Source organism: Balaenoptera ricei, unplaced genomic scaffold, assembly GCF_028023285.1.
Source record: "Balaenoptera ricei isolate mBalRic1 unplaced genomic scaffold, mBalRic1.hap2 scaffold_690, whole genome shotgun sequence".
NCBI lineage: Eukaryota > Metazoa > Chordata > Mammalia > Artiodactyla > Balaenopteridae > Balaenoptera > Balaenoptera ricei.
In genome coordinates this window covers 11,026-38,794 of record NW_026777876.1, presented here as the reverse complement: position 1 = coordinate 38,794, position 27,769 = coordinate 11,026, and the positions used below count along the sequence as shown (strand labels likewise).

Below are 27,769 nucleotides of genomic sequence, written 5' to 3'. Positions count from 1 at the left end.
GGGGTGAGTGTGGGTCCCCGTGTGGGGTGAGTGTGGGTCCCCGTGTGGGGTGAGTGTGGGTCCCCGTGTGGTATCAGTGTGGGTCCCCGTGTGGGGTGAGTGTGGGTCCCCGTGTGGGGTGAGTGTGGGTCCCCGTGTGGTATCAGTGTGGGTCCCCGTGTGGGGTGAGTGTGGGTCCCCGTGTGGGGTCAGTGTGGGTCCCCCTGTGGGGACTCTTAGTGGGGGGCCCTCCATTGCTGGCCTGTCTGCACCTCACAGAAGGAGAAGGGCAAAGGGACTTGCAGCTTCTTGTTTCTTGCTGTTCTGTCAGTGTCCCTCTGTGTCACTTCTCCCGACAGGTGCCTTGGGCGTCCGGCACCCTCAAACCCAGCACTCACCTCTTGGTGCCCCTGAGAGGACCCGGCAGCAGTCAGGCTCAGGGGCCCCGCTCTGTGCCAGCCTCTCCTGAGCTCTGGAAGTTGTTCTGTGCTCTGGGTCCCAGCCCCTCCCAGGGCCCCTGGCTGTGCCCCCAGTGCTGTGTCTGCCCCGGAGGAGGGGGCCCAGAGGTGAGACCTGGCTCCAGGGAGAAACCACAGCACAAGCAGGCCTGTGGCCGCTCCCCCTCAGCAGGTCCTGGTCCCGCATGTTGGGGTCCTGACAGGCGTAGGGCAGGGCCATTCAAGCTGTCACCTGGATCAGGGGACCCTCCTGGAGCAGGACTCTGCAGCACGGGAGTGACTGTGACACAGAGCCCCAGATTGCTCTGTAGAATTGCTCCTGTCTCCCTGGTTTCCCGTGTGGACGGGCCGGGGAGGAGAGCTGACGGCACCCTCGTTCTCCGCAGGTCACTTCCCGCCCGCCGGGTGACACATCCTGTCTGCTGGCCTCTTCCCCCTCCAGGCTCTGGGGTGAGCAAGGCTGACAGCAGGTGAGACTTGCTATGACCCCAGCACAGTCCCTGAGCCTGTTAAGTCCCACTTGTCCCCTGGGGGCCTCCTTGGGCCACGCGTGTAGGTACAGGTCACAGACCGCGAGTCTGTCGTGAGCTCCCAGTCCTGTGAAAGTTGATTAAATACATTGTGGGGAAGTGAACCTTCCCTGCTTGGGGGCTCCACGGCCTCTGGGAGCCTGGCCCTCTGTGGAGGAGCTCCAGGGGCCTTCCCTCTGTCTGGGCTCCGGGAGCTGGAGTAGGGGGAGAGTCTGGGCTGGGGCCACCATAAGCCACTGGCCCCTGACTTCTTTTCTCTGGGCCTGTACACGGTGGTGGGACGCCAGGGGCTCCTTGGTCACTGCGCCATTTATGGGCGCCTCTGCCACTTGCCTCCTTCCCCTGCATCCCACCCTAGGGGCACATGACAGACAGTGAGGTGACTGCACACACAGTCACACCCCTGCTCGTTCCCCAGGGGGCGGTGAGCACTGTGAGTAGGGCTGTCCTCTCCTCCGGGGCAGGGGTGGACGGCCCTCGGCGGCCTCCATGCTCATCACCTCACACCCTCAGACCTGGGAGTGCGCGGTCCTCCTCCTCACCGCTGCTCCAGGGTGCGAGAAGGACAGAGGACGGGTGACGCTCCCGGCCCACCTCAATCCCAGCTCCATCGGGGAGAGAAGGAGCTTCCAGGGCAGGCATCATCTATCCCCACCAAGACATGGGGGCAAGGTTTCTGCCACGTCTGGACTCTGGGCTAGCACTGCCCCCAAACTCCTCTCCTTATTCTGACATGTGAACTTGTCTCTGACACTTTCTGGAGCCTGAGGGGAATTTCAGCCTCTGCAGACCCCTCCCCTACAGTCCCACAAGTTCCAGGTAGAGAGAGAGCAGGAGAGGACTGAGCTGGTTCCTGAGAAGGGGGAGGTCTTTAGGTTTAGTTCACCTTGACACGTCCTGAATGCTGTTGCTTGTTTCTGTAATGCTGCTATTATGGAAACTTAAATGCAGTGAGGGAATTGAGGGGAGGATGGGTATTCCACGCTGGGATCAACCTCCCTCCATGGCCCCATCCCATCTGGAAGCCAAAGCAGGCACCTGGGAAGAGTGGACCCTGATCCCTTCCTTCCCCCGAGCAGGGCACAGACAGAGGCCACCACCTCTCATGAGAAGAAACATTTATTTTGGGAAACAAAAATTGTGGTAGGAAGAAGCCATTAACACATAGACAATGTCTTAACGTGAGAAGAAACAGGTTTTCTTTGCATGAACTGCACTTTTCCTTGCACTGCTTTCCTACCAGGAGAGGCATGAGAAGCACGCTCTGATTGACCAGAGGGAACACAGGCCTGAGTCACCTGCCACCCTTGGTCTATGCTGGCAGGGTCTGACTGGGGACTCCAGTTCCCTGGGTGGGAAGGCCAACTTGTCGCCCCTGCCTCTGGTATGCCTGCTGTTGTTAAGGTAGCTGTGGTCCTTGCGGGTGGCTTGGTGACTGTAGGCTGTATCTTTCAACACTCTTCTCTGTTCTGAAGAGGAGAGAACCCTGTGGTAGTGGGAATGCCCCTCTGCTGGGGCCTGGAGCTGTTCTGGGTGCTGATTTAACTCTGAGGCACAGAGTCCTTGGTGAAGCCCCAGTTTGTCTACTAGGACCTGTCCAACAGCTGTTCCAATCGCCCGAGGATCAATAGCCCTGCTCTCTACAACAGATTTGCCTTTGATTGGTTCCTGGTGGTGAGCAGTGGCTGATACAGGCTTGCCTTTTTGAGCCCTGCTCTCTACAACAGATTTGCCTTTGATTGGTTCCTGGTGGTGAGCAGTGGCTGATACAGGCTTGCCTTTTTGAGCCCTGCTCTCTACAACAGATTTGCCTTTGATTGGTTCCTGGTGGTGAGCAGTGGCTGATACAGGCTTGCCTTTTTGAGCCCTGCTCTCTACAACAGACTTGCCTTTGATTGGTTCCTGGTGGTGAGCAGTGGCTGATACAGGCTTGCCTTTTTGAGCCCTGCTCTCTACAACAGATTTGCCTTTGATTGGTTCCTGGTGGTGAGCAGTGGCTGATACAGGCTTGCCTTTTTGAGCCCTGCTCTCTACAACAGACTTGCCTTTGATTGGTTCCTGGTGGTGAGCAGTGGCTGATACAGGCTTGCCTTTTTGAGCCCTGCTCTCTACAACAGATTTGCCTTTGATTGGTTCCTGGTGGTGAGCAGTGGCTGATACAGGCTTGCCTTTTTGAAGGGATTCTTCTGTTCCTTTGCGTTTTTTATTGTGGCTAAGATACTGCAGAAAGTGCCTTGTCCATTTGTGGCTTTCTGGTGAAAGCTCTCTCTTCTCTGGCGAGAGCTGGGGGTATTTGCTCCCAAGGGACTCTCCTCTTTCCCTGACCTGAGAAGCGTGGCTCATCCCACTTGCTTGAGAAGCCTTTAGTCCTGAAGACCTTTCTTCATACTCTCCCGGTTTGGGCCTCCAATCGTCCTCCCTCTCATCAGTTGGGGCAAACATCTTGCTCTGGCTGTTCATTTCTTCATCCTCTTCTGGTTTGAGCCTCTCACAGACCTCCCCATCATCACTTGAGGCAAACTGGCCCTTACACGGGTCCCTAACCTTTGCTTTCCTGGGTTCCTGTTGTCCCTGGTTGCTTCTCGTTTCTTCGTGTTCTCCTGGTTGCAGTCTCCTAACGCTCCTGCACTCCTCAGCTGGGGCAGGCGTCTCGCTCTGGCTTCTTGTTTCTTCATGCTGTCCTGGTTGGGGCTTCGTGAAACCCCTCCACTCCTCAGCTGATGCGAGCACCTCCCTCTGGCCCTTCATTTCTTCATGCTCTTTCGGTTGGGGCCCCTTAAAGTCCCTCCGCTCCTCAGTTGGGGCAGACATCTTGCTCTGGCTGTTCATTTCTTCATCCTCTTCTAGTTCGAGCCTCTCACAGACCACCCCCTCATCAGCTGAGGCAAACTGGCCCTTACACAGGTCCCTAATTTTTGGTTTCCTGGGTTCCTCTTGTCCCTGGCTGCTCCTCATTTCTTCATGCTTTCCAGGTTGGAGCCTCTTAAAGCCCCTCCACTCCTCAGTTGGGACAGACATCTCACTCTGGCTCTTAAATGAGTCCTTAAGTTTTGGTTTTCTGAATTTCTGCTGCCCCTGGCTGCTCTGTTCACTCACGTTGAGGTCATATGGCACCACCTGGAAAGGTGGCGCGTCCTCACTAGCATGTTCCCTCTGGGAACTGGAAAGAGACCTATGAGAAGCCAAGATGTCTGCAGGAAGGAGCACATCAGTGTGAGAGTCTTGAAGGAGCTCACCAGTGGCACGGCCTTGAGCCACCTGTGTTTTAAGGCATGGCTCCTTTGGATGTTGGGCAACTGACTTTGTTGGTAGTGACAGGGTTTTCCTAGCGGCTGGAAACCCCAAGACAGTCCCATTCTCCCAGCTTCTGCCCATGAGGTTGACTGTGGGCACCTGATAAGGCAGTCTGCCCTCCTGTCCAGTCAGAGGGGCCTCTGAGGGCCCATACCTGTCACCAGGTGAAGTCTTTCCCAGGGCCCTCTGGATTTCTGTATGCTCAGGTGAGGGAACAGGGAGGGGACTCACCAGGGTGGGAACTGTTGCTTTTGTTATCACTTTCATTCCCTGATGGGGCTGAGGTTTTCCCAAGAACTTATTAGCAAAGTTGGCTTTTGAGTGTGCCCCAGATTGCCAGGTGGCAGAGGGGGAAACGGTGGGCCTTGGAGAGGACAAGGGTTGAGCCCCACATGGCTTGAGATTTATGGGCTCAAAGGCCTGTTCGGGTAGGCCCCACCTGTGCCTTACCCGCCACCTTATAATATGTGCTTCCAGCATCTGCCGAATGCTTGGACTGAGGAAGGAAAGCACACGGGAGGAGTTTACACAGGGTTTCCAAGACTTCAAGGGTGCTAGATTTCTGATTTCCTCGTGAGGGTGGGGCTTAGAAAAAACACAGTTGGCAGCAAGCCAGGATTGACGCACAATCACAGGGATCAAACCTTGATTAATCTGCATCAACTCTGTGCTCAAATGGGCTTTCAAGATTTTTTCTAGATGTTTCTTCTCTGGGCTACTGGGTAAACAGTTTCCAGAGTCACTCATCAAGGGCCTCATCAGGTATCTTTCTGACTCCTTTTCAGAGTTTCTTTGCAGAAACTTCCCTGGGAGCCTGGCCCTGGAGGAAGCTTTTGAGATCCTCCTCAGACATGGCCTTAGACCCTTGCCGAAATCCTTCCCTGGTTGAAATTGCATTTGACCCTTCCTATGGGATCTCCTAGGGCGCCTGGACCTTATCTTCTGTGGGTCCAGTCTCCTTTTGCCTGTAAAAGCAGAGGGCTGCCAGGGTCCCTGCTTGCCCTGTGCCTGATAAGTCCTTAAAAATTGGCGCTGAGAGGAACTCAATTCCAGAGACAGAGACAGGTGGCTACTGAGGCACAGGCCCCTCTTGGTTTGATCTTTGATGAGCCTCTTTTGAAGATGTTGCTTCTGGAGATCAGGGCCAATTAAGTCCTCATGATGAATAGAAACTGACCTTTCGGCCTGAGAGCGCCCCCTCTCTTGGGGAAGGTTGAGACTGAGTTGGCTAAAGCCTTTCTGAGATCTTTTGACCACAGAGGATGAAGGCTTCCCACTTTTCAGTTGCTTCTGCAACAAGGGGCATTTCAGACATTGAGTTTCAGTTGGGATAAAATATGGTGTCTTGTTCTGAAATGTAGGACAATCTAGTCCACAGGTACTCATCTGGGGTGGAGAATAAGGTGGTCTGAATGGGAGAGAAGATGGGAGGTAGGGCTGGGCCTGGATCTGAGCCAGAAGTGGGGACTGGCACGGAGGCAAGTTTTGAGTGAAAGGCTGGGGTGGGACCCCCGGGCAGGGCAAGACTGCGACCTGGGAAGGACCTAAAGGTATTGTAAGTTGAATTGAAACTGGAAAGCCATTAGAAACTCCACTGAATAAAACAAAGGGTGCCTGCTGTTGAGTAGAGCTCCTAGTAGCCACCAGGGACTCGCTGTGCAGAGAGGGGTGACCCCAGTAGAGCTGGGTGTATGTCAGTTCCAAGTGGTCCCTCAAGACCTCGGAGTGTAAGAGCTGCCGAGGACCGGGTAGCTGCTCTGTTTTGTCTTTCCTGTTCCAGAAAGATTGAGGGGTTGTGTTGTCCTGCTCAGCACCCAGTGATTTCCACGCATTCCCTAAAGTGTTCAGGTGGTAGTCTGAGCTCATTTGTTCCGAGAATGACCCATCCTTTTCTTTCCCCTTATGAATCTTTAGTTCTACTTTCTTGGTGATTAGAATCTCCAGCAGCTTCTGGACTTCAGGGTTGACAAGTGAGGGGCTACCAGTCTCTACCTGCTTGTCTGTGGGCTCTTCCTGGAACGGGGCCCCTGGTGGCTGGTGGGACAGGTGTTCTTGCCGGGACTCACTCTGTGATGAGGTGGGGAAGAACAAGGCCTTGGTAGTCTTCCACCAGAAGGACAGGAACAAAATGGGATAGCATACGAGGCCAAGACTCAAGATGGCTGCGATGGTAGATGCCAAAAAAGAGTTACCTGGAGGTGAGCTCTTTGCAACAGTGCCAAGGGTGATTTTCTTCAAGTTGGATTGGTCTTGAGGTTCTTTTGACAGGGTGGAGGCCACAGGTAAAGAGCCCTGGGTCAGAAGAGCCAGGGCAGCTGATGGGCACGTGGCAGGAACAGCCTCTTCTGCAGGTTCCCTGCAGGGCTGGTGGGCTCCAACAGACGCTGCTCTGCACACCTCACCAGGGGGGTCTTGATAGGAGAGCTGATGAGAGCTGCCCTTGTCAGGGAGCCTCCCCACGTGGCTTCAGGAGACATGAGGCACAAGCTGCAGCCAGGAGCCCCCAGGGCCAGGAGGGCTGGGCAGGCCAGGCAGGGGTGGGCACCTGTGGCCCACGGCCCTCCACGGCCCCCATGCTGACTTCACAGTGCTCCTGCTGTCCCTCACCCCAGGGCTTTGGCCATACCCCACCCTCAGCGCTCCCCCTCCCAGCTCAGCCCCAGGCTGCCTGCAGCCCAGGTGTCACACCATAGGCTTTGGGTGGAAGAAGAACCCAGGAGAGAAGGGGAAGATTCTTTACCTTTGTAGAAGTGAAGTCAGGGCCCGAACCTCTTCCAGGCAATCTCTGAAAACTGGAAAACAGCAGACTGGGTCATGGTGGTGAAGGCAAGGGCTTAGGGGGTCTTACAGGAGGCTGAGTGCTGTGTCCCTTTAAGGGGACACCATTGGGAGATTGGAGCCCAAGCACCAGCGTCCAGGGCCACAAGATCCCTGACAGTGATGGCGAAGCTCATGAAAGGGTTTATCATTTACAAAGTACTTCCATATCCATTACCCCTTGCTGCGCTCACATCCTCCCTGTGGGGGACAATGGGCAGGGGTCACATCACAGAGGAATCTGAGCAAAGTTAAACAACTTGTCCACGGTCGGACCTGGAGGTCCCTCCTCCCAATCCAGGCAATCTATTGGTCCACTGTAGCCCACACACCCCTGCTGGGCCACACCCTTTTCCGGGCCCCTTACTGCTTCATTGTGCGCATGGAATCTGGGAAGTATCTGGGTTCTGCTCTCCTTCCCAGGAAGCTCCCTGAGGGTTCTGCTTCTTGAGGCACAGGCCCTGCCACTGGCCTCCTCGGAGCCTGTGGAGTGGGCCCTCAGGGCTGGGAGAGATGGGGCCTAACCCTCGGGGCACACAGGGCTGAATGGCACAACTTACCTTTCGAAGCTCTGTTTTTCATCTTAACCTTGCGTTTCCCCCTCCATTCCGTCTGATGCTGAGAGACAGAAAAAACGAGGACCTGGGACCCAATTCTCACTCTCCCCTCTCTAGACAAGCATCAGACACTCAGTGTCCATACATAATATGACTTTTTACATTTAACTAACAGAGCTCTGTGGTTTTTCTTTCCTTTCACTCATTTTTAAAGAGGATAAAAATATTTTCTGTTTTCCTTCTCTGAAGAACATAAAGAAGGATTTTCAATGTGAGATTCACCCTGGATTTCTTTTGTCACTGTTCCTCTGCTCAAGAAACACACACATTCTCTGAACTACGGGTTCATCTGAGCTCCAACAGGTGGGTCTCTGCTTCCCGAGGCCAGGGCCACTCCAACCCCCGCTCTGAGGCTCTCAGGGCCTCAGCACTGCCAGCAGATCAGCCCTCATCCGAGACACATGTTCACAGCTGGTGATCCATTGCTCATGGGCCTGTCCTCTGGCTGAGATTGAACTCAGTATCCAGTCCTCGACCTCTGGTCACTGTGTGTGAGACTTGCCCTGGAGCCCTCTACCACACCTGGACAACTGGTCTGAGATCTTTGGATACAAATCCTAGTGTTCACTCTATCCCCTGCCCAGGCTGGCTTGCCCTTAGAGGGATGACGTCCTATTCTTAGGAGTAGATGTCCTATTCTTTCCCATTTCAGGAGTCTCTGAAGTTGATTCAGAAAAGTGGAAATAATAATAGAAAAGAAGGGAGAAGCATGTGCTTGTGGGTCTGGCCCAAGGGTTCTTTACCTTCGTGATGTTTCCATGTTTCCTAGGAGGTGGTGAAGATAGATTATTCTGGAGGTAGGAGAGTAACAGGAAATAGAGCCCCAGTCCACACAGAAAGCCAAGGATGGTGGCACTCGCCCAGGAAGTGCGACTGGAGTACAGCCAAGTATCAAAAGTGCTTTTCAGAGAAAAGAGAGGATTCTCCATCATCTGAATCACATTGCTGGCTTCAGGCAACTGAGCACAGGATGTGTACTTGGGGACTGAAGTCCTAGGCCTACATCATAGAGCTGTGGTCTGGTCACAAAGGGCTCTTGAGGGTGGAGGAGGGAGTAATAGAGGAGGAGGCTGGACCACGGCCCCTCCCCACCATCCGCCCCACAGCTCTATCCCTCCACCCTCATGGGTCTTCTAGACCTTAGTCAATTTTCTATTCATTCCACCTGGAAATCACATTTTTCCTGGTTCCTCAGATCTCTTGGGGATTTCGAAAGATTCCCTTTCTCTCCTATTGAATCATTACTTATTTCAGCAGAAGCTGAAGATACAATAGGAAGGCCATTAATATGCAGTACACTTTTTGCTTCCCTTTCCAATTTTAGTGATTCTGGAATCATCATTTAATGTTGTGATAATATTCAGTTGAGAAACTTAAGTTTTCTGTTTTTTGACAAATAATTTGAGCCCTCAACAATCAAAAGTTTTTTTTTTTTTTATTAATTCAAGTGGTCTGCGGATTATCCAGTTCATTTGGATAATACCCGCCATAGGTATGGATCTCTTTCTAATTAATGTTGTCTGGAGAGAAAGGCGAAAACAGCTTTTTACAATTTAAATGTCATTGGTCTCCTGTCAGAATACGTTTTTATTGTGTTTTATCATACAAGATGGTACATTTCCCTACTACTTCCTCAGCATCTGTCAGGTATATTAGGAAATGGGTTTTTTCCTCAGGTAATTGCTCAAATCTATAAGATGGTTTTAGGTCTACTCTCTCTGACCTGTTTTGACCTTTAAACCTCTTCGAGTCCTAAATGCACGTTGCATTTCTTTCTAAGATCCTGGGAGGTGTGGCCATTTGAAAAGCCTTCACTTTTTATCGCCATTGATATTTACTGTTATACCTCTCTGCGAGGGCTGCTTGATGGGGGTGTTACATGCACATTCCCCCTGCTTGTTTTCTGTGCTTTATGGGAGTAATGTGAGCTTTCTGTTTTAGATAATTTACTATGTTCTCCACTGTGGACAAAGCAGGGAGTGAGCATATTGCTGTAAGGCAAAAAAGCATGATTGATAAGGTGGGTGTAAAACAAGCCAAGAGTCGTGGTCCTCATGTGTGTAATAGGTTCCATCAAGTGAGGGACAAATGGAAGTGATGCAAAGAGAGAGAATGGAAATGAAACTAAGAAATAATCTCTCCATTTTTATTTTCTTCAATGTCACCAGCCTGGATGAAAAGACTTCAAAGCACATAGAACCAATGAGTCAAAAATTATATTGTAATTATACATCCATTATTTTCATGTGAGTTCTTAGATCATGTTTTACCAGGTGTTTTTCTGAAACATTTTTCTGAATAAATGGAAAGGTGTTCCTGATAGGCAGGAAAGGCAGGTATCAACATTTTACAATTGACTTCAGAGATGTAGAGAGCTGGAAAGAGTGTTGTTGGAAATTAATGACTTTTTTCAAACCCTTCCTAAAACTGAGGTTGCAGGACAAGCAACCAACAGGAACTCTAGAGAGTGACAGGCACCTGCAGGGAGAAACAGCAACTGGACATTCATTTACTTAAAACAGACACAGACTGAATGAATTATAAGCCCAGAGATTAAACTAGAGAATTTTAACAAATTGAGCAACAAAACAAACAACCAAATACCAGATTATAAACCAAAGAATAAAATAAATGTCCATGAGTCCATACTTACATAAATAAATCATTGACCAGAAAAATAAATTACAGAAAAATTACAAATAATATATAAAGATATTTAGATATTCCTGCCTCCAAGAAGTGGAGTTTTATTTTGATCATGTATTGGGTTTAGTGTTGGGTTTCTAGCTAACAGAGATTTGAGAGAGAAAAAGAATAACTTTACAGTGAATAAACCTGGCAGGTACCACCTAAGTCTAGTGGTCCTGATAACATCCTCAATTACAAGTCATCTTGAAATCATGTACCCTCTGATATGATGCATAAGAAAAGCATTCACCTCTGTACTATGCTTCCCCCAAACCCATAACCCAAGTCTAATCATGAGAAAATATCAGAAAAAAGCAAAATGAGAGATATTCAAACTTGAAAAAGTCATGAAAATCAAGAAAAGACTGAGAAGCTCTCACAGATTGAGGATGACTAGGCAGATAGGTAACTAAATGCAACATGTTCTTATTTGGATCTGGAACAGACAAAGGACATCAATGGAAAGACTTGGTGAAACTAGAATGAAGTCTGCAGTTTACTTAATAATGTAGTACCAATGTTAATTTCTTAGTATTAACAACTGTACTATGGTTATATAAGATGTTAACATTAAGAGAAGCAGTTTCCAGAAGTCATCACTCCTATCCTTACGATAAGGAAAATCTGGAAAAACTGGAAATCAACAATTCTTTCCCATTTCAGGAGTCTCTGTAGGTGATTCAGAAAAGTGGAAATAATAATAGAAAAGAAGGGAGAAGCATGTGCTTGTGGGTCTGGCCCAAGGGTTCCTTACCTTCGTGATGTTTCCATGTTTCCTAGGAGGTGGTGAAGATAGATTATTCTGGAGGTAGGAGAGTAACAGGAAATAGAGCCCCAGTCCACACAGAAAGCCAAGGATGGTGGCACTCGCCCAGGAAGTGCGACTGGAGTACAGCCAAGTATCAAAAGTGCTTTTCAGAGAAAAGAGAGGATTCTCCATCATCTGAATCACATTGCTGGCTTCAGGCAACTGAGCACAGGATGTGTACTTGGGGACTGAAGTCCTAGGCCTACATCATAGAGCTGTGGTCTGGTCACAAAGGGCTCTTGAGGGTGGAGGAGGGAGTAATAGAGGAGGAGGCTGGACCACGGCCCCTCCCCACCATCCGCCCCACAGCTCTATCCCTCCACCCTCATGGGTCTTCTAGACCTTAGTCAATTTTCTATCCATTCCACCTGGAAATCACATTTTTCCTGGTTCCTCAGATCTCTTGGGGATCTCGGCTTGAACCCACCATTTTCATAGCCTTTGAAACTCTGAAATTCTCCCAGGATTTTGGCTGTTTCCCAACGATTTTAACTCTCACAATCTCCTTTGTTCACAATTCCATCGTTTTTTCATCTCGCATATTTACATTTAAGTTGTATCAATACTTTCTCAGCAAATTTCAGTTATACGATACAGTATTATCAACTCTGGTCACCATGTTGTACATTAGATCCTAAGACTTTCCTCTCATTCAAAGTTTGTACCCTGTTGCCACCCTCTCCTTATTTCCCCCAACCCTAGCCCTTGGCAAACACTCCTCTGTTTCTATGAGTTTGACTTTTTTCTGTGTAGATTCTGTATATAATTGATAATAGGCAGTATTTGCCTTTCTCTGTCTGGCTTTCACTTAGCATGATGTCCTCTAGATTCATCCACATTGTTGCAAATATGAACACCACTTTTCCCATATAATAAGTTTTTTACTTTCATCAACCCAGAAATAGAACTTTTTTTATACTTATTTAATTTTGAATATTTAATTTGTTATAGTTTCCATCCACCTTTGCCGACTTCACTCAGAATAATTAACACAAAAATTCAAACTAATGATGATTATTTCAAATTTACAAAACCAAGTATAACAAAAAGATAAGTAATTTAACCTCTAAATGATATGTTTTGGGTTAGTAACATTTTATACTTCTGAAGTTAGAAAAGCTTCACAAAAACTGTACACACACACACACACACACACACACACACACATTTTGACAGACCACTGCAGTATATTCAAATCCAAAAATTAAGCATGTCCTCATTTTCTCTAAATCTTTTGTATATTGTCTTGACCACATTTCTTCTCACTCTGCCCAAAATAGACAGTCTCCATTCTCCAGAGTTTAGAAACATGTGTGGAACACCCAGAAGTCAGAAATGGGTTAGGTGAGCTTAGGTTCTCATCTTTAGAGTAGACACTGGGAGTGGAGGACCAAGGCCTGGGTTAAAGTCATCTACAGTAGCCTTTTCTGATATCCCTAGTGTGTTCTACACATATTCTCTTTTTCAGAATACACCTTGCCTTCCCCCTCCTACCCTACCCTCTCCGGACCCTGGAGCTTCGAGTCTTGCCTGTACCTTATAGAGAGGGCACTTTGAGTCTTATAGGAAATCCCCTATGACATCATTGGACATCCCTTTTGGCACGTGGAATTGGGTATTCACTTAGGGATTGTACTTTTTAATCACTAGCTGGTTAATTTTTCTTAATATGTGAAATATTTATTTGGCTATACTGTCATGAATGTACATGTTCAAGAACATGTCTCTAGCATCTACTGTTGCTTTTATTACAGTCTCTTCACCCTTTATGATATTGTCACTGGGGCATGACAGTCCTCAGTGTGAACAACTAGGGCACCTGAGGAGCATGGAGGTCCCTAATTTAGACAAGTAGAATCAGTGGAGATCATGGTGGGTCCTGATTTCTGCTTCATTTGCAGGGGGACTTATGACTGAAATGTGAGTCTCATCTTGACCTAGCAAATCAGGCTTGGGCATGCAAGGAATCACCTTCCAATATGATTCTGTGAGATAATGGAAAATATATATTGGTCTCTGCCACCAGTGCCTGGCACAGAGCTCCTGAAGCTCTTGTGATTTCCTGGGTGATAGGAGTGTCTTTTTTTTTAATTAATTTTTATTGGGTTATAGTTGATTTGCAATGTTGTATTAGCTTCTGCTGTACAGTAAGGTGAATCAGTTATACATAGACATATACACACTCGTTTTTAGATTCTTTTCCCATATAGGTCATTACAGAGTATCGAGTAGAGTTCCCTGTGCTATACAGTAGGTCGTTATTAGTTATCTATTTTATATAAAAGTGTCTTTTTGTGATAGGGATGGGGCAGGCACGTGGCTATGAGCGAGCAACCATCAGCAGTCCCACTCAGCCACTGGTTGGCTTTGCAGTGGGCCCCTCCCCCTCCCCTTCCTCTGTTTAAAAGGAGCCTGAATTCAGACTGGAGGAAGATGGTTCTTTGAGACACTAGTCTACCATCTTCTCAATCTGCTGGCTTTCTGAACAAAGTCATTATTCCTTACCCCAACACCTCGTCTCCTGATGTACTGGCCTGTCGTGCAGTGAGCAGAGTGAGCTTGGGCTTGGTTTCATTTTGCTCTCGTGAGGTGACTCTGGGTGGGCTCCTGGATGGCTCCTGGGTGAGGGCTGATCACCAGAAAGACCAAGCCATGATGCAGGCTTGACATTTTTAGCCCCACCCCACTAGTCTCTTGAGAAGGGAGAAGGGCTAAAAAGGGAGTTAATGACTGATCACATGCCTACATGAGGACGTTTCCGTAAAAATCCCTAAAGCACAGGATTTGGAGAGTTTCCAGGTGGGTGAATACATCCACATTCTGGGAGGGTGAGACACCCCAACACTGCGGGGACAGAAGCCCCTGAGTTTGCGACCTTCTCAGATATCATCCTATGTATCTCTTCATCTGAATGTTCATCTATATCTTTTCTCATATCCTTCGATAAACTGGTAAATATATGTATTTCCCTGAATTCTGTGAGCCACTTTGGCCAATTAATGGAACCCGAGGAGGGGGTCTTGGGCATCATTTCCTGAGTACAAATTATTGATTCTCTGAACCCTTTTGTACACATGAGTGCTTAGATATTCACCTTTGTAGGTATTAGACAGTTACACATACAAACACTTACAGATTACGGAAAGATGATTTTTTACTTGATAAAAAGATAATCTTGGTTATACCAAAAGAGGTCTTGTGTAAGTTGTTCTTATTACCCTAAGCTAGTATATTTATTTCCAATTTATGCATATTTTGATCACAGAATAATTTGTTGCATAGTTAACTCTCTTAGTAGTCACCAAAATCATGTTTAATGTCTTCCTCCAGAGATAAGACAACTTTATACTTAACAAGTCAAACAAAGGTCTCTTTCTGGAGCTGGGACTGAAATTCAAGTCTGCTACTTTATTGCCTCTTATCATCAAATGATGTAGGAACAAATTAAGAAAAATATAGAAGAATGTCAAGTAAGATAGTGGATATACTGTGAGTTATTTTATTTACTTTGTATTTAAAAACACATAACACTTGTGAAGTGTCAGGTATGGTTCCATTTAAAATACTGACCATTTAATAGTTTAATAGTTTATGTGTGACATAAATAATGTATATCTGTGGGACCTAACACAAAAAAAGAGCCTCACAAGCATGTCTGAAAATAGAATTGCCCTTAGCACTGTCAGACCATAACTGTGCAGTTTGTCAAGGTGTTCTTACTATCAAATTCCCAGTGTATCACTTTTCACTGAAACTTCTGATGATATGCATTTCAACCCTACTTTGCTGTTTTGATCAAGGTTTTCCTTCTTTCTACACTTTTACAACAGTACTGTAACATCGTAAGCATGATTCAAAGTGTAGTTCTTTAAAAACTTCCTTTAAGAGAATTTTAGAGAATCCTGCAAAGTACATTTCTCCACATGTATCATCCTACTTCTGTCAAACCACTTAGCATTTGCTTGATAGCGGAATCATCTACGGATATGTCTGACTTTTCTCCTAGATAGCAAATTTCTGGAGAGCAGGGACAGTTTTGGGCAGATTCAAGCAACATGGAGAAACCCTGAGATTCTGTGGGCCCAGGCGTCCCTCTTCCATGCAAGGCCTAGGTAGGGTTTGAGCCAGGTGACTTGCCCAAGATCATATGTCTAGTGTGTGGCAGAAATAGGCCTATCACACAGTCCCTTGACTCTTAGTCCTGTATTTTTATACCACACAGCTCAAGCCAACTGTGACCTGATTGTCCTTGTATAATGAAGATGGCCTTCCAATAAGCCAATAAGTAGATATTGGGCACTAAAATATGCCTAACATAGCAGCATGGGACTAAGGAGGAAATAAAAGAAAACTAATAAGAACCATCATGTATTTATTATTATGCCACCAAATAGAATTTTTTAGCCTTCATCCTTATAGTAAAGTACCAGTTTGGGGAAATAGCCCACTACCTTTGCTCATTTATGCACCGCAGATGATATGAATTGTCATTGGATCTGAAGACAATGTATGTGTTGACTTTAGTATCACAGATCTTATCTTCACTGTGCTATATTTTGCTTATGATTTGTTTATGAATTATGCATCTATGTTTATGAGGGAGATTGTGGTTCTTCCTGAAATGAAAGGTTCCTGGTCTTATTAACAGCTATGCCACGACCTCCACCATAGTCTTCCGGTTTGCCTGTTTCTTTGGTCTCAGCATTCTCTGCTATGACACACAATGCTAATGTCTGGATTGCGACGCGTGTAAATTCCAGCAAGGTGGAAGGAATGAAAGAGGATGAGAGAAATCTAGCACTGCCAGAAATTAAGAAGTGAAAAATCTTGGGGAAATGGGAATGGACACAAAAACCATTAAAGAGAGTTTATTTCATGAAGACAAGGTTGTTTTCACATTCAAAAAAATCAATCATTATTACACATCATATTTGTAGGATAAAGGAGGAAAGTCCAATGATCACCTTAGTAGATGCAGAAAAAGAATTTGGTGTAACCCAGTATGTTAAATGACTTATTTTTCTATTGCATCATATTCTTGACAATCCTAATGTTGTTTCTTGTATTTAACAAACTCTAAAACCTAATCCTGCTCAGTACTTTTCTAGGCTTACATGTATATTTCTTATGAAGCCTTTAGGGCATGTGTTTAGAATGTAAATCAATAAGAAAACTCTTCCAGAAAACCTAATCCAACTAGAATAGTGTGTATAGTCGAGAGGAACCCTCGTGTTAAATAAAGGCCCCTCCCCTAAAAAATTAATCAGTATTACATTGGATTATTTCCCTGACCTATGTGATGATTTTTATCTCTGTAATAAAAGAAGCCATAAGTATAGGAAGTGCCTGCTGCTCAGTTATTAAGGTGAATTTCAGAAAGATTCCCTTTCTCTCCTATTGAATCATTACTTATTTCAGCAGAAGCTGAACATACAATAGGAAGACCATTAATATACAGTACACTTTTTGCTTCCCTTTCCAATTTTAGTGTTTCTGGAGTCATCATTTAATGTTGTGATAATATTCAGTTGAGAAACTTAAGTTTTCTGTTTTTTGACAAATAATTTGAGCCCTCAACAATCAAAAGTTTTTTTTTTTTTATTAATTCAAGTGGTCTGCGGATTATCCAGTTCATTTGGATAATACCCGCCATAGGTATGGATCTCTTTCTAATTAATGTTGTCTGGAGAGAAAGGCGAAAACAGCTTTTTACAATTTAAATGTCATTGGTCTCCTGTCAGAATACGTTTTTATTGTGTTTTATCATACAAGATGGTACATTTCCCTACTACTTCCTCAGCATCTGTCAGGTATATTAGGAAATGGGTTTTTTCCTCAGGTAATTGCTCAAATCTGTAAGATGGTTTTAGGTCTACTCTCTCTGACCTGTTTTGACCTTTAAACCTCTTCGAGTCCTAAATGCACGTTGCATTTCTTTCTAAGATCCTGGGAGGTGTGGCCATTTGAAAAGCCTTCACTTTTTATCGCCATTGATATTTACTGTTATACCTCTCTGCGAGGGCTGCTTGATGGGGGTGTTACATGCACATTCCCCCTGCTTGTTTTCTGTGCTTTATGGGAGTAATGTGAGCTTTCTGTTTTAGATAATTTACTATGTTCTCCACTGTGGACAAAGCAGGGAGTGAGCATATTGCTGTAAGGCAAAAAAGCATGATTGATAAGGTGGGTGTAAAACAAGCCAAGAGTCGTGGTCCTCATGTGTGTAATAGGTTCCATCAAGTGAGGGACAAATGGAAGTGATGCAAAGAGAGAGAATGGAAATGAAACTAAGAAATAATCTCTCCATTTTTATTTTCTTCAATGTCACCAGCCTGGATGAAAAGACTTCAAAGCACATAGAACCAATGAGTCAAAAATTATATTGTAATTATACATCCATTATTTTCATGTGAGTTCTTAGATCATGTTTTACCAGGTGTTTTTCTGAAACATTTTTCTGAATAAATGGAAAGGTGTTCCTGATAGGCAGGAAAGGCAGATATCAACATTTTACAATTGACTTCAGAGATGTAGAGAGCTGGAAAGAGTGTTGTTGGAAATTAATGACTTTTTTCAAACCCTTCCTAAAACTGAGGTTGCAGGACAAGCAACCAACAGGAACTCTAGACAGTGACAGGCACCTGCAGGGAGAAACAGCAACTGGACATTCATTTACTTAAAACAGACACAGACTGAATGAATTATAAGCCCAGAGATTAAACTAGAGAATTTTAACAAATTGAGCAACAAAACAAACAACCAAATACCAGATTATAAACCAAAGAATAAAATAAATGTCCATGAGTCCATACTTATATAAATAAATCATTGACCAGAAAAATAAATTACAGAAAAATTACAAATAATATATAAAGATATTTAGATATTCCTGCCTCCAAGAAGTGGAGTTTTATTTTGATCATGTATTGGGTTTAGTGTTGGGTTTCTAGCTAACAGAGATTTGAGAGAGAAAAAGAATAACTTTACAGTGAATAAACCTGGCAGGTACCACCTAAGTCTAGTGGTCCTGATAACATCCTCAATTACAAGTCATCTTGAAATCATGTACCCTCTGATATGATGCATAAGAAAAGCATTCACCTCTGTACTATGCTTCCCCCAAACCCATAACCCAAGTCTAATCATGAGAAAATATCAGAAAAAAAGCAAAATGAGAGATATTCAAACTTGAAAAAGTCATGAAAATCAAGAAAAGACTGAGAAGCTCTCACAGATTGAGGATGACTAGGCAGATAGGTAACTAAATGCAACATGTTATTCTTATTTGGATCTGGAACAGACAAAGGACGTTAATGGAAAAGCTTGGTGAAAGTAGAATGAACTCTGCATTTTACTTAATAGTGTAGTACCAATGTTAATTTCTTAGTATTAACAACTGTACTATGGTTATATAAGATGTTAACATTAAGAGAAGCAGTTTCCAGAAGTCATCACTCCTATCCTTACGATAAGGAAAATCTGGAAAAACTGGAAATCAGCAAGTTTTCATAGACTCATCAAAGAACTAAAGTTGCAAGGCTAATTGTCACCCCGAAAGTTGGAGAGCCAGGCACATCCAGAGAGATATAGGAGTCAAGATCTGCTTACTCGCAGCAGGAGCCATAGACTAGCAGGATGACTTAAAAGGTAATTTTGACAAACTGCTGGAAGCCAAGGATGACTAGTTGAGAGGGAGAAAATCCTGGGAGCCAGACGCTTGGGGGGCATTACCTTCAGGAACCCCTGCAGGCTCTCATGGTGAGGATGGAGAGAGGTGCCCGAGGTGGCTCTGGAGGGGGTGGGGACGAAGGGGTGGCAATGGAGCTTTCTATGTAGCAGAATCTTACTCTCCAGAGAAAGGACTTGGCCAGAGTGCAATTCTGAAATCTTATCCCAGCTAGAGGAAATAAATTCTCCCCCAATTCAGCCTTCTACATCCTTCCTTTCTCATGTGATGCGGTGTGTTGGGGGAACATGTCAGCAGGGGATAGGGCTTCAAGGAAATGCTGCAGCCAAGGGAAGGCGTAGGTGCAGGGGAAAGAGCCATATCCTTGGGGAGAGTCAGAAACAGTTGTGAAGGCCACACCCTCAAACAGAGTCCCACTAGAGACTGGGATTTACTGCAAGATTATAGAATGTTTTCCCTCCCGCACAGTTCACCATCACACCCGCAGGCCTCCAGGATAGTTAAGAGTAGATCACAGCCAAGAGAACTGCAAGACACAGACTCAAGCTGAGCAACAGTACTTAGGGAAACCCCCAAATCAAGATGAGAGACAAGGGGCTTCCCTGGTGGTCCAGTGGTTAAGACTCTGTGCTCCCAATTCAGGGGGCCCAGGTCTGATCCCTGGTCAGGGAACCAGATCCTGAATGCCGCAACTAAAACCCGGCTCGGCCAAATAAATAAGTATTAAAAAAAAAAAAAAAAAAAAAAGAGGAGAGACAAAAACAAGGACATTAGAGGAATTTGAAGCCTTTGGCACCTATGTTACCACAAACATTAAAAACAGAACAACTGACAAAGATCAGAAAATTATAGCTACATAAAGGAGGAACTTCCAAGGAGAAATGAATGCTGGTAAAATTAAATCCTTGAGTTCTCTGCTTCTTAATCAATCTAAAAAATAACTTTTATCAGCCCTGGTGGCCTAATGGATAACATATAACTGTTTTAAGGGACAATAGTTACAATGTGTTAAGGAATTATGGCACATGGGTAAGTGAAATTAATGACAGCCACGTCACAAGGATGGGAGAAAAGAATTGGGAATACTATGTTATAAAGTTCCTGCACCCATCAAGTGGTGTAGTGTTATTTCAAGGTGGGATTAGATTATTTTAAAAATGCATATTGTAAACTCTAAGGAAACCGTAAAAAATTTAAGAAGTATAGCTTACACTCTTAAGTGAGGAGATAAAATGGAGACATTAGGGGAAACTGGGTACAAGGAACAGTCTGTACTATTTTTGCAACTTTGCTGTTATTCTAAAATTATTCCCAAAGTAGTAGTTTAATATGTTCCTTAAGTGTACTTGCTTAATTATGAAACTGTCTCAAATAAATTAATGGTGCATCTCTTGCCCTCAGTTCCTAATTTTTGAAAAGTAAAAAATCCTGGAAAAATTAGCACATTTAAGTCAGTTTCTCCACCCCACTCCAGGTGATTCTCTCCGCATTGTCCCTCATTTGGCTATATAGATTATTTAGTTCTTTTTAGGATGCTAATACAGCTGTCACTGTAGCTATGTATGCCCCATTAATGTATGTAACAGAATATGCCCACATAGATTGCTGGATATATATGCCCTGATTCATGTTTTCAAAGACAAAACAAGTAAGAGGATTGATTTTATTCAGGCTTTTGCAATAAGAAGATCAGAATGTCTTGCAGGGTGGTTTTGACCTTAGACTTTTTTAGGGAAAGTAGAAAAGTTACAGGTGGGGCTGATTTACAGTTGGAATTATTTTGCAATTAGGTGAAGTCTCAGTCAGTTAGATGAACAGGAAGGTTCATCTCTGTGTCTGGCTAGTTTTAGAAGGACAAACAGTTCTGAGCTCAGCGAATCATTCATGGAACAAAGAAAGGGAAGTTGAGAGATCAGTGCCTGGTCTTATCAGCAGGTTAAGGCAAAAGGGGAAAAGTTGGTGTTTCCCTGGTCACCGATAAACAAGGGAGTGATCTCCAGGTCTTAGGGGAATCCTGAGAAGGCCTGGGTAGCAAATCTTATCTTAAGTGGGGTGGTTCTTTGTGGTACACAAAAGGTGGAGGATTTCAGAAAACAGAGGATAGGGTGATTTCTTAACTGTTGCCGTTTTCTGAGATCACAAATCACAGGTAGAATTCAAAACGGTTGGGCCTCAGTTTTGTTCATGACCAAGAAATGTCATTCATTGTTGAACAACACAGAGGCAATCATAAACCTTTGAGTGGGGCAAATCTGGGTCTAAGGAATAATCTCCTGAAGACTCTTGTTTGGCGTTGTTCCTGCAAAATCATTTGAACAATTGTTGAGAGGAAGTGGAAAAGATGAGCGTTTTAGAGTTCTGGAGATCAGGCATCTTAAAAGAGGGATTCTAAAATGAAGAAGAGAAATATTAACATAAAATATTATAGTAAGTAAAAAGTCTGTACCCTCTCTTTTCCATGTGAAAATTAGAGGCAAAATCATATAAACTTAAAATTATGTTTAGTAACTAATTTTCAGTATTTTATCTTATTTAAAAATGTATAGGTATCTAAAGAATACTATTATTTAACTCAGTTTAGCATAAGTCTAACGTTTTAAGTTACCTAAAGATCTTGGAAACTATCTTCATACCACAAAGCATAAGCACTGTTAAGATAAGATTGGTTTGAATAATGATTCAATTTGGTTAAACAAAAATTTACATTTTTCATAATCTGAAACATCTGGTAGATACAATGCTAGTTTATTCAATCAGAAAAAATTTATAAGTTTAGGAAGAGCATATCCAGGTAGAATAAAAATGTATGATGTTGAAAACATAGCTGTTTTTATTAAACCAATAATATTAAGCTAGTCTTTTTTGACAAAGATTTGCCTTAATTATGTAAACTTGAATTTTACAAACTTTTTAGTTAGTTTCCATAAGAATACATTTTTAAGCACATGAAAATATCAGAAGTTCAGTTTCCTTAATTTCTGGTAATTTTAGAACTATTCAATTTATGTGTGTTTGTTTATGTTTAAGCTAATCAAAACAGAATTCTCTTTAAGAAATTTCATAGTGCAATTTTGTAATACCATCCAAAGGTAGAAACTTACTACACATTCATAGACAAAAATACATACAGACAGACACAAATAGAGAGCTTCAGTTCTACGACTTTAGCCGTGCATTGGACAAAAGCATAGAGATACTAATACATGATCCCTGGGCCATATAAAAGAGTTAGCTTTCATCCTTGTCCCACCAATACTTGTAAAAGAGATCTTCAAGATTCCCTTTGTCCTGATGTGTAACCTTATGGATGCTGTGTACTAAATTTTCGGCAAGTAACCAAGAAGAGACCAAGTGGCCATCTGGGTGTCTCCAGAATCCATCTGAGTGGCAAAACATCCAGCTTGTTTCCAATGAGATTGTTCAGCCTCAGGTTTTAGCAGGCTGTTGTGCCGTAGGTTCCTTAAGTAGAGTTTCCCATCTGTAAAAAAGATTGAGCAAGGGGAAGTATGTAGGTGGCAGAGGACAAATTTTCTTGGGAAGTGGCTATGTTAACATTTTTGTCAGTCAGGTAGTTTCCTTGGCTTTGGGAGTTCTGGCTTCCAGTGTGAGCTTTGATTTTGAGAATAGCTAATTATTTGGTTTGCAATGTCTTCTAATAGGTCAGTGACTTGTGTTCCGTTTTTGATGGGTATTCCTGCAACTGTCATTGAACACTCTGTGTTTCCATTAAAGGGGGCTTAGGGATCTTGACAGAAGCAAAAGAAAGTCAGGTGGTCAGTGAGAGCAATTCAGGGGCAGAGGTGCCTAGGCAGAGTCAGGGGCCCAGAAGGTAAGGCCACTGGGAGAGCAAAGAATACTGTTTTCCAACTGGAAAGTTATTCTCTTCCCAGAAAGTTTACTGCAATTTTGGGGCTAATGCTGGGTAAATCATGCCAGGTAGTAAGAAGTTCTAGTGAGACAGAAAGAGGTTTAGATGAAGGCAGGTCACACACAGCATGAATGTATGTCGGTTCTAGAGTTCTGTGCGCCTCCTTGGGCTGCATGGCCTCCTTTAGAGAGACCTCCTGCAGGAATGCAGCTTTCTGTTCTCCTGCACAGATGGCCAACCTGCTACTGCATGCTGAACCCTTGCTCTGACTAATTAATTTTTCTTCTCCACTGACTTCTGCTTTTAGTAAGTGAGCCAATTCACCCCATTTCCTATTGTAAATTAGATAAACCAAACATTAGATACAAAGAGAGGGATAAAGAACCAGTTTCTTAGTTAAGCTTGACCTCTTTTATGTGTATCCAGTTGTTGTGTTTTTCTGCTTTAATGGGATGTGGTATTAATAGGAATAAAGGCAATGAGGCAAACAAGTCTGAGCGGTCTGAACATCACATAATAAACACTGAAGGAGGGCTGGTTTCCATAGTTGTATGTCAGCGTCACTAGGCACAGAACATTCTAGAGACACCTGAGTGGTTTGGGACCACTGGGTCAGGGATAGCAATTATTGTGTGAGAAACTCCAAATAAATAATTAGCATGTGTTCATGCAGAAGAAACCCTATTCACAGTAAACCAATTAAGGGTGCCTGAGGATAGGAGCACAATAGAGAATCACTGTACTTACAGATAAATAGAAAAAGGAGACTACAGAATACGCCTCTATATTGGTTTAGTTTGTAAATTAAAAAAAATAATGTGAGGTTTTATATGAATGAAGAAAATGCGATATATTCAAATACATATATATATTTCACATATATCTATAAAGACATATAATGAAATATTATTTATCCATAACAAAGAAGGAAATCCTGCCATTGGCATGAACCTGGAGGACATTATGCTAAGTGAAATGAGCCAGACACAAATAGGTAAATGCTGTGTGATTTCACTTACATATGGAATCTGAAAAAGTTGAACTCATAAAGCCAGAGAGTAGAACGGTGGTTTCCAGAGGCTCGGACGTGGACAGAATGGGGAGATGCTGGTCAAAGGGTACAAACTTCCAGTTATAAGATGAACGAGTTCTGGGGATCTAATGTACAGCCTGGTGACTATAGTTAGTTAATACTATACTGTACACTTGAAATTCACTAGGGAAAGCTAACTATGTGAGGTAATGGATGTGTTCATTAACTTGATTGTGGTAATCATTTCACAATACATATGTATATTAAATCATCACATATGGCACTTAAAAAAATCACTTGTACAACCTAAGTATATACAATTTTTATTTGTCATTCATACCTCAATAAACTGGAAAAAATACTGAAAAAAAAAAGTGGAAAGATAAGCCACAGACTGTGAGAAAATATCCGCCATTTATATCTGATAAAGAACTTGTAGCCAGGATATATAAAGAACTCTTAAAAACGCAATAAGAAGAAGACAAAATAATTCAATTTAAAAATGGGCAAAAGATTTGAATAGACATTTCCCCTAAAGAAGGTATACAAATGGTGAACGCCACATGAAAAGATGTTCAATATCATTAGCTATTAGGGAAATGCAAATTAAAACCCCAGTCACATCCACAAGAATGGCTAACAGAGAAGAGAAAGAAGATAAATATTGGTGAGGGTGTGGAGAGGAACATTGCTGGCAGGAGTGTGAAATGGTACAGCCACTTTGGAAACCAGCTTAGCACTTCCTTAAATTGTGAAACAGAAATTTACCACATGTCCTAGCAAAATTCTACTAGTAGGTAACTACTCAAGAGAAATGAAAACATTATGTCTACAGAAAGACTCACACATGACTGTTCCTGGCAGAATTATTCATAATAACCAGAAAGTGAAACAACCCAAATATCCATCAATAGGTGGGTAAATAAAATGTATAAGTGGTTAATTAAACCTGTGATAATAATAGCAAAAAGGCCCAAGGGGAGAAAACAGTACACTGCTGTAAGGTTCTTATACTACCTGTGAAGTGGTATAATAAAAGCTGAAGATAGGCTGTGATAAGTAAAAATGTATATTTGAAACCCTGAAGCTACAGCTAGAACAACACAACAAATCACAACCAGTAAATTCTATGTTCCAGGTGATGCTACCCACTGAGTTATAACAAACCTGCCAGTATCTAAGAAAAGGTAAACTGAAAGATAGGAGATTTTTATACCTGCTTTCACTTGGCTTTTTAGTTATCTGAATTTCATTGACATAATATATGTCTTGTGTGAAGAAGATGGCAGAGAATAGTATTGAGAGTTGTTTTCTGCTCTCTGTTTTTATGTTTTCAAGGAACAATTTAACCTTTACCCTCTCCAATCTTAGGCAAAATTGCAACACTTTGCTCTCTATCTCCACACAATTAGCCTTTCATGTACATTAACCAAACAAGATTATTTACTATAACACAATTTGATAACCGTAATTCAATGTGTTTTAAAATGAGGTATGCTCTGCAGAAAGAAGAGTCAATAATGCTTACCTTGTGAGAAACTAAGAAGTATGAATAATGATTGTAGGACTCATATGGCTTTGTTATTACAAGGTTTATAAAGGTAAAGCTCCCCAAAGAGTTTACATGCTTTAAAACCCTGAACTGTAGTCAATCTGAACTTGTTTAGATGGCACATCTTTATTCAGAGTATTAAAAGTAAAATGTACATAGATACCTTTGAAATATACTCACGGTGAAAACTCAAAATTCAAAACTATGTTGCAGTTTTTACTTCACTCCTGCCCATATTCTCTGGGGTTTTTTTGTTCTCCTAAAATCTGGGCACTGTCAATCCCTGAATGAATAAAATAATTTTTTCAAGTCAGGTGCCCTTTGGGAAATCACATCTAAATTAATCGAGCAAAATGTTGTCGAAAAACGTTCCATAAGGAAAACTTTTGAGATGCACAGAAAACCTCTGTTTAAACCATGTAAAAACTAACCAGAATAGCCAAGAAGTTTGGGAGTTGGAAATAAAACAAAAAGACATAGACCACAACACGTGCACAAATATACATTTCAATATTTTCTTGTTTTCTATTTATAATGAGAGTAAAGAATTGTCACTAAATGGTTATGAAGGAATTTTAAAATAAATCTGATGTTATAACTATTGAGATAAATTAGTAAATCAAACTGAACCAAAACCAAATGTGTTCATGGGGGCAGGGGGCAGGCTCATTCAGGGAAGGGTTTTGGAGAATTAAAAATATAAACCAAATGGAATATTCTTTATTGAAAAATACTGTGAGGTTTTAATTTGTTTATAAACAAAGTCCTTTAAAATAATCTCTTGAGCCAAATCATTCTTATTTCCCTTCAATATCATTAGGAAAACCAGTGAGCTATTCTTATACATGGCAATTGATAGATCAGCATATTGGTTAGAAACCCAGATGTATTTATCATATTTCATTGTTATGCAGACATCAAAGACTGTAAGCATCTTGTTATAGCAAATTTGATATATTTTATTTCTAAGTGGCAGCTAAGGAGGTATATTTTCCAACTCACCCTTCAAAAGAACCTACTGTGAGGAGTGTGAGAAAGTGACAGCCTCCAGCTGCTGTGCCTCTGGACCTTTGGGACCCCTGACAGCCTTTACACCGAGGCTGTGCTCTCCCCAGGCTGCTCCCAGCCAATGTTTGGATAATGGAACAGGGCCGTCCCTGCCCTATGTGGGATTACCATAGCTGGCAGCCTTTGCTCCGGGACTCCCTATACGTGTAGCCAAGACTTTCTCAGAGCTGCATTGAAGTCTGAGGCTCTTCTTCCACAAGCCTCCCTTTCCCTGTCTCCTTTCACAGGTGTCAGATCTGCAAGGCAGTTTGAATGCTTTTCCCTCCTACTCCTGCTCCATCACTTCTTTATCCTCCACAGGTGTTTCCCTGGCAGATCGCTTACATGTCTGATTTCATCTTGGCATCTGCTTGCAAGAGAACCCTAAGTGATCCAACAAGAAAAATAAGAAAAATTTCCTCTGGGCTCCTCTAGACTCCACTGATCAATAGCAAGTGAATCCTTTTCTAGGAATTAATGGCGACACTCAACTCAGCTTAACATTCAAGGTAGGAAAGCAAGGATTATTTTTCACTCCAGAAAATGAATGGCCCATTGGGACTGCAGATAATAAAACTTGGGGAATAATAAGAGGCATCTCCAAAGGACTGGAAATGCTTCATCTAGATTTAACACAGACAGGCCAGGGCATTGTCCTATAAAACCACACAGATCTTAAATTCAATAGATCAAAATTTGTTTAAATTGTGTAAATCTAGAAAGATCTTAATTGTTCTTTTAAGTTTAAAATAATTCAGGACAGGTTAATTTTTTTCAAGGATTTTTAAAAATTTGTTTTCACATGTGATTTTCTTTTTTTTTTTTTATATAATGCAAAGTAATTCAGATCCTAATTAAGAGAATAAATAGGCACCATGTATGGCTCCCTACACACCCCCTTTTCATACCCAAAGCTCTGTTTTCTCTTCAACACCATCTGCTTAAATCTCCCAGTCTAGCTGAGATCCTTCTGGCCTGTCCTCTAACGCATCAGCTAAAAATACTTAGTTTCAGCACTTAAAAGGAAAGACTGTTCTGCCTCTTCTTAGTGCTGGAACCCACTTGTTCTGCCCTGCAGCCCCCTGCCCCTACCTCACTACCTGGCTCACCCCATCTCGTCACTTGTTTCTAACACTGATGACCCTCCGTGGGGAGACCTCGCCCCTGATCCTTCTTCCGAAGTAACCCCTTTCCATCTGTTTCTCCTTGACTTGTTTATTTTTCTTGGCATTTATTACTAACTAAAATTATTTTTCTTTGTGTGCTGCCTTAGTAATTAAGGAAATGTAAATTAAAACACAGTGAGATACCGTTTCCCAAACAACACCAAATTGGGCACATTTTTAAAAAGGTGACATTGTCTTTAAACTGCGTGTGGGGATGTAAATTGT

The 27,769-nt window shown here is 43.2% G+C and overlaps 1 long non-coding RNA gene across 1 annotated transcript in view; it reads left to right on the top strand.

Annotated features, from left to right (window-relative positions):
- LOC132358922 (uncharacterized) overlaps nt 1-26,870 on the top strand; it is a 59,916-nt gene extending 33,046 nt beyond the window's left edge. The window contains exon 4 of the long non-coding RNA XR_009500631.1: nt 26,700-26,870. This is a non-coding gene — a long non-coding RNA (uncharacterized LOC132358922). The remainder of the gene's footprint in view (nt 1-26,699) is intronic.
- The last annotated feature ends 899 nt before the right edge of the window (nt 26,871-27,769 follow it).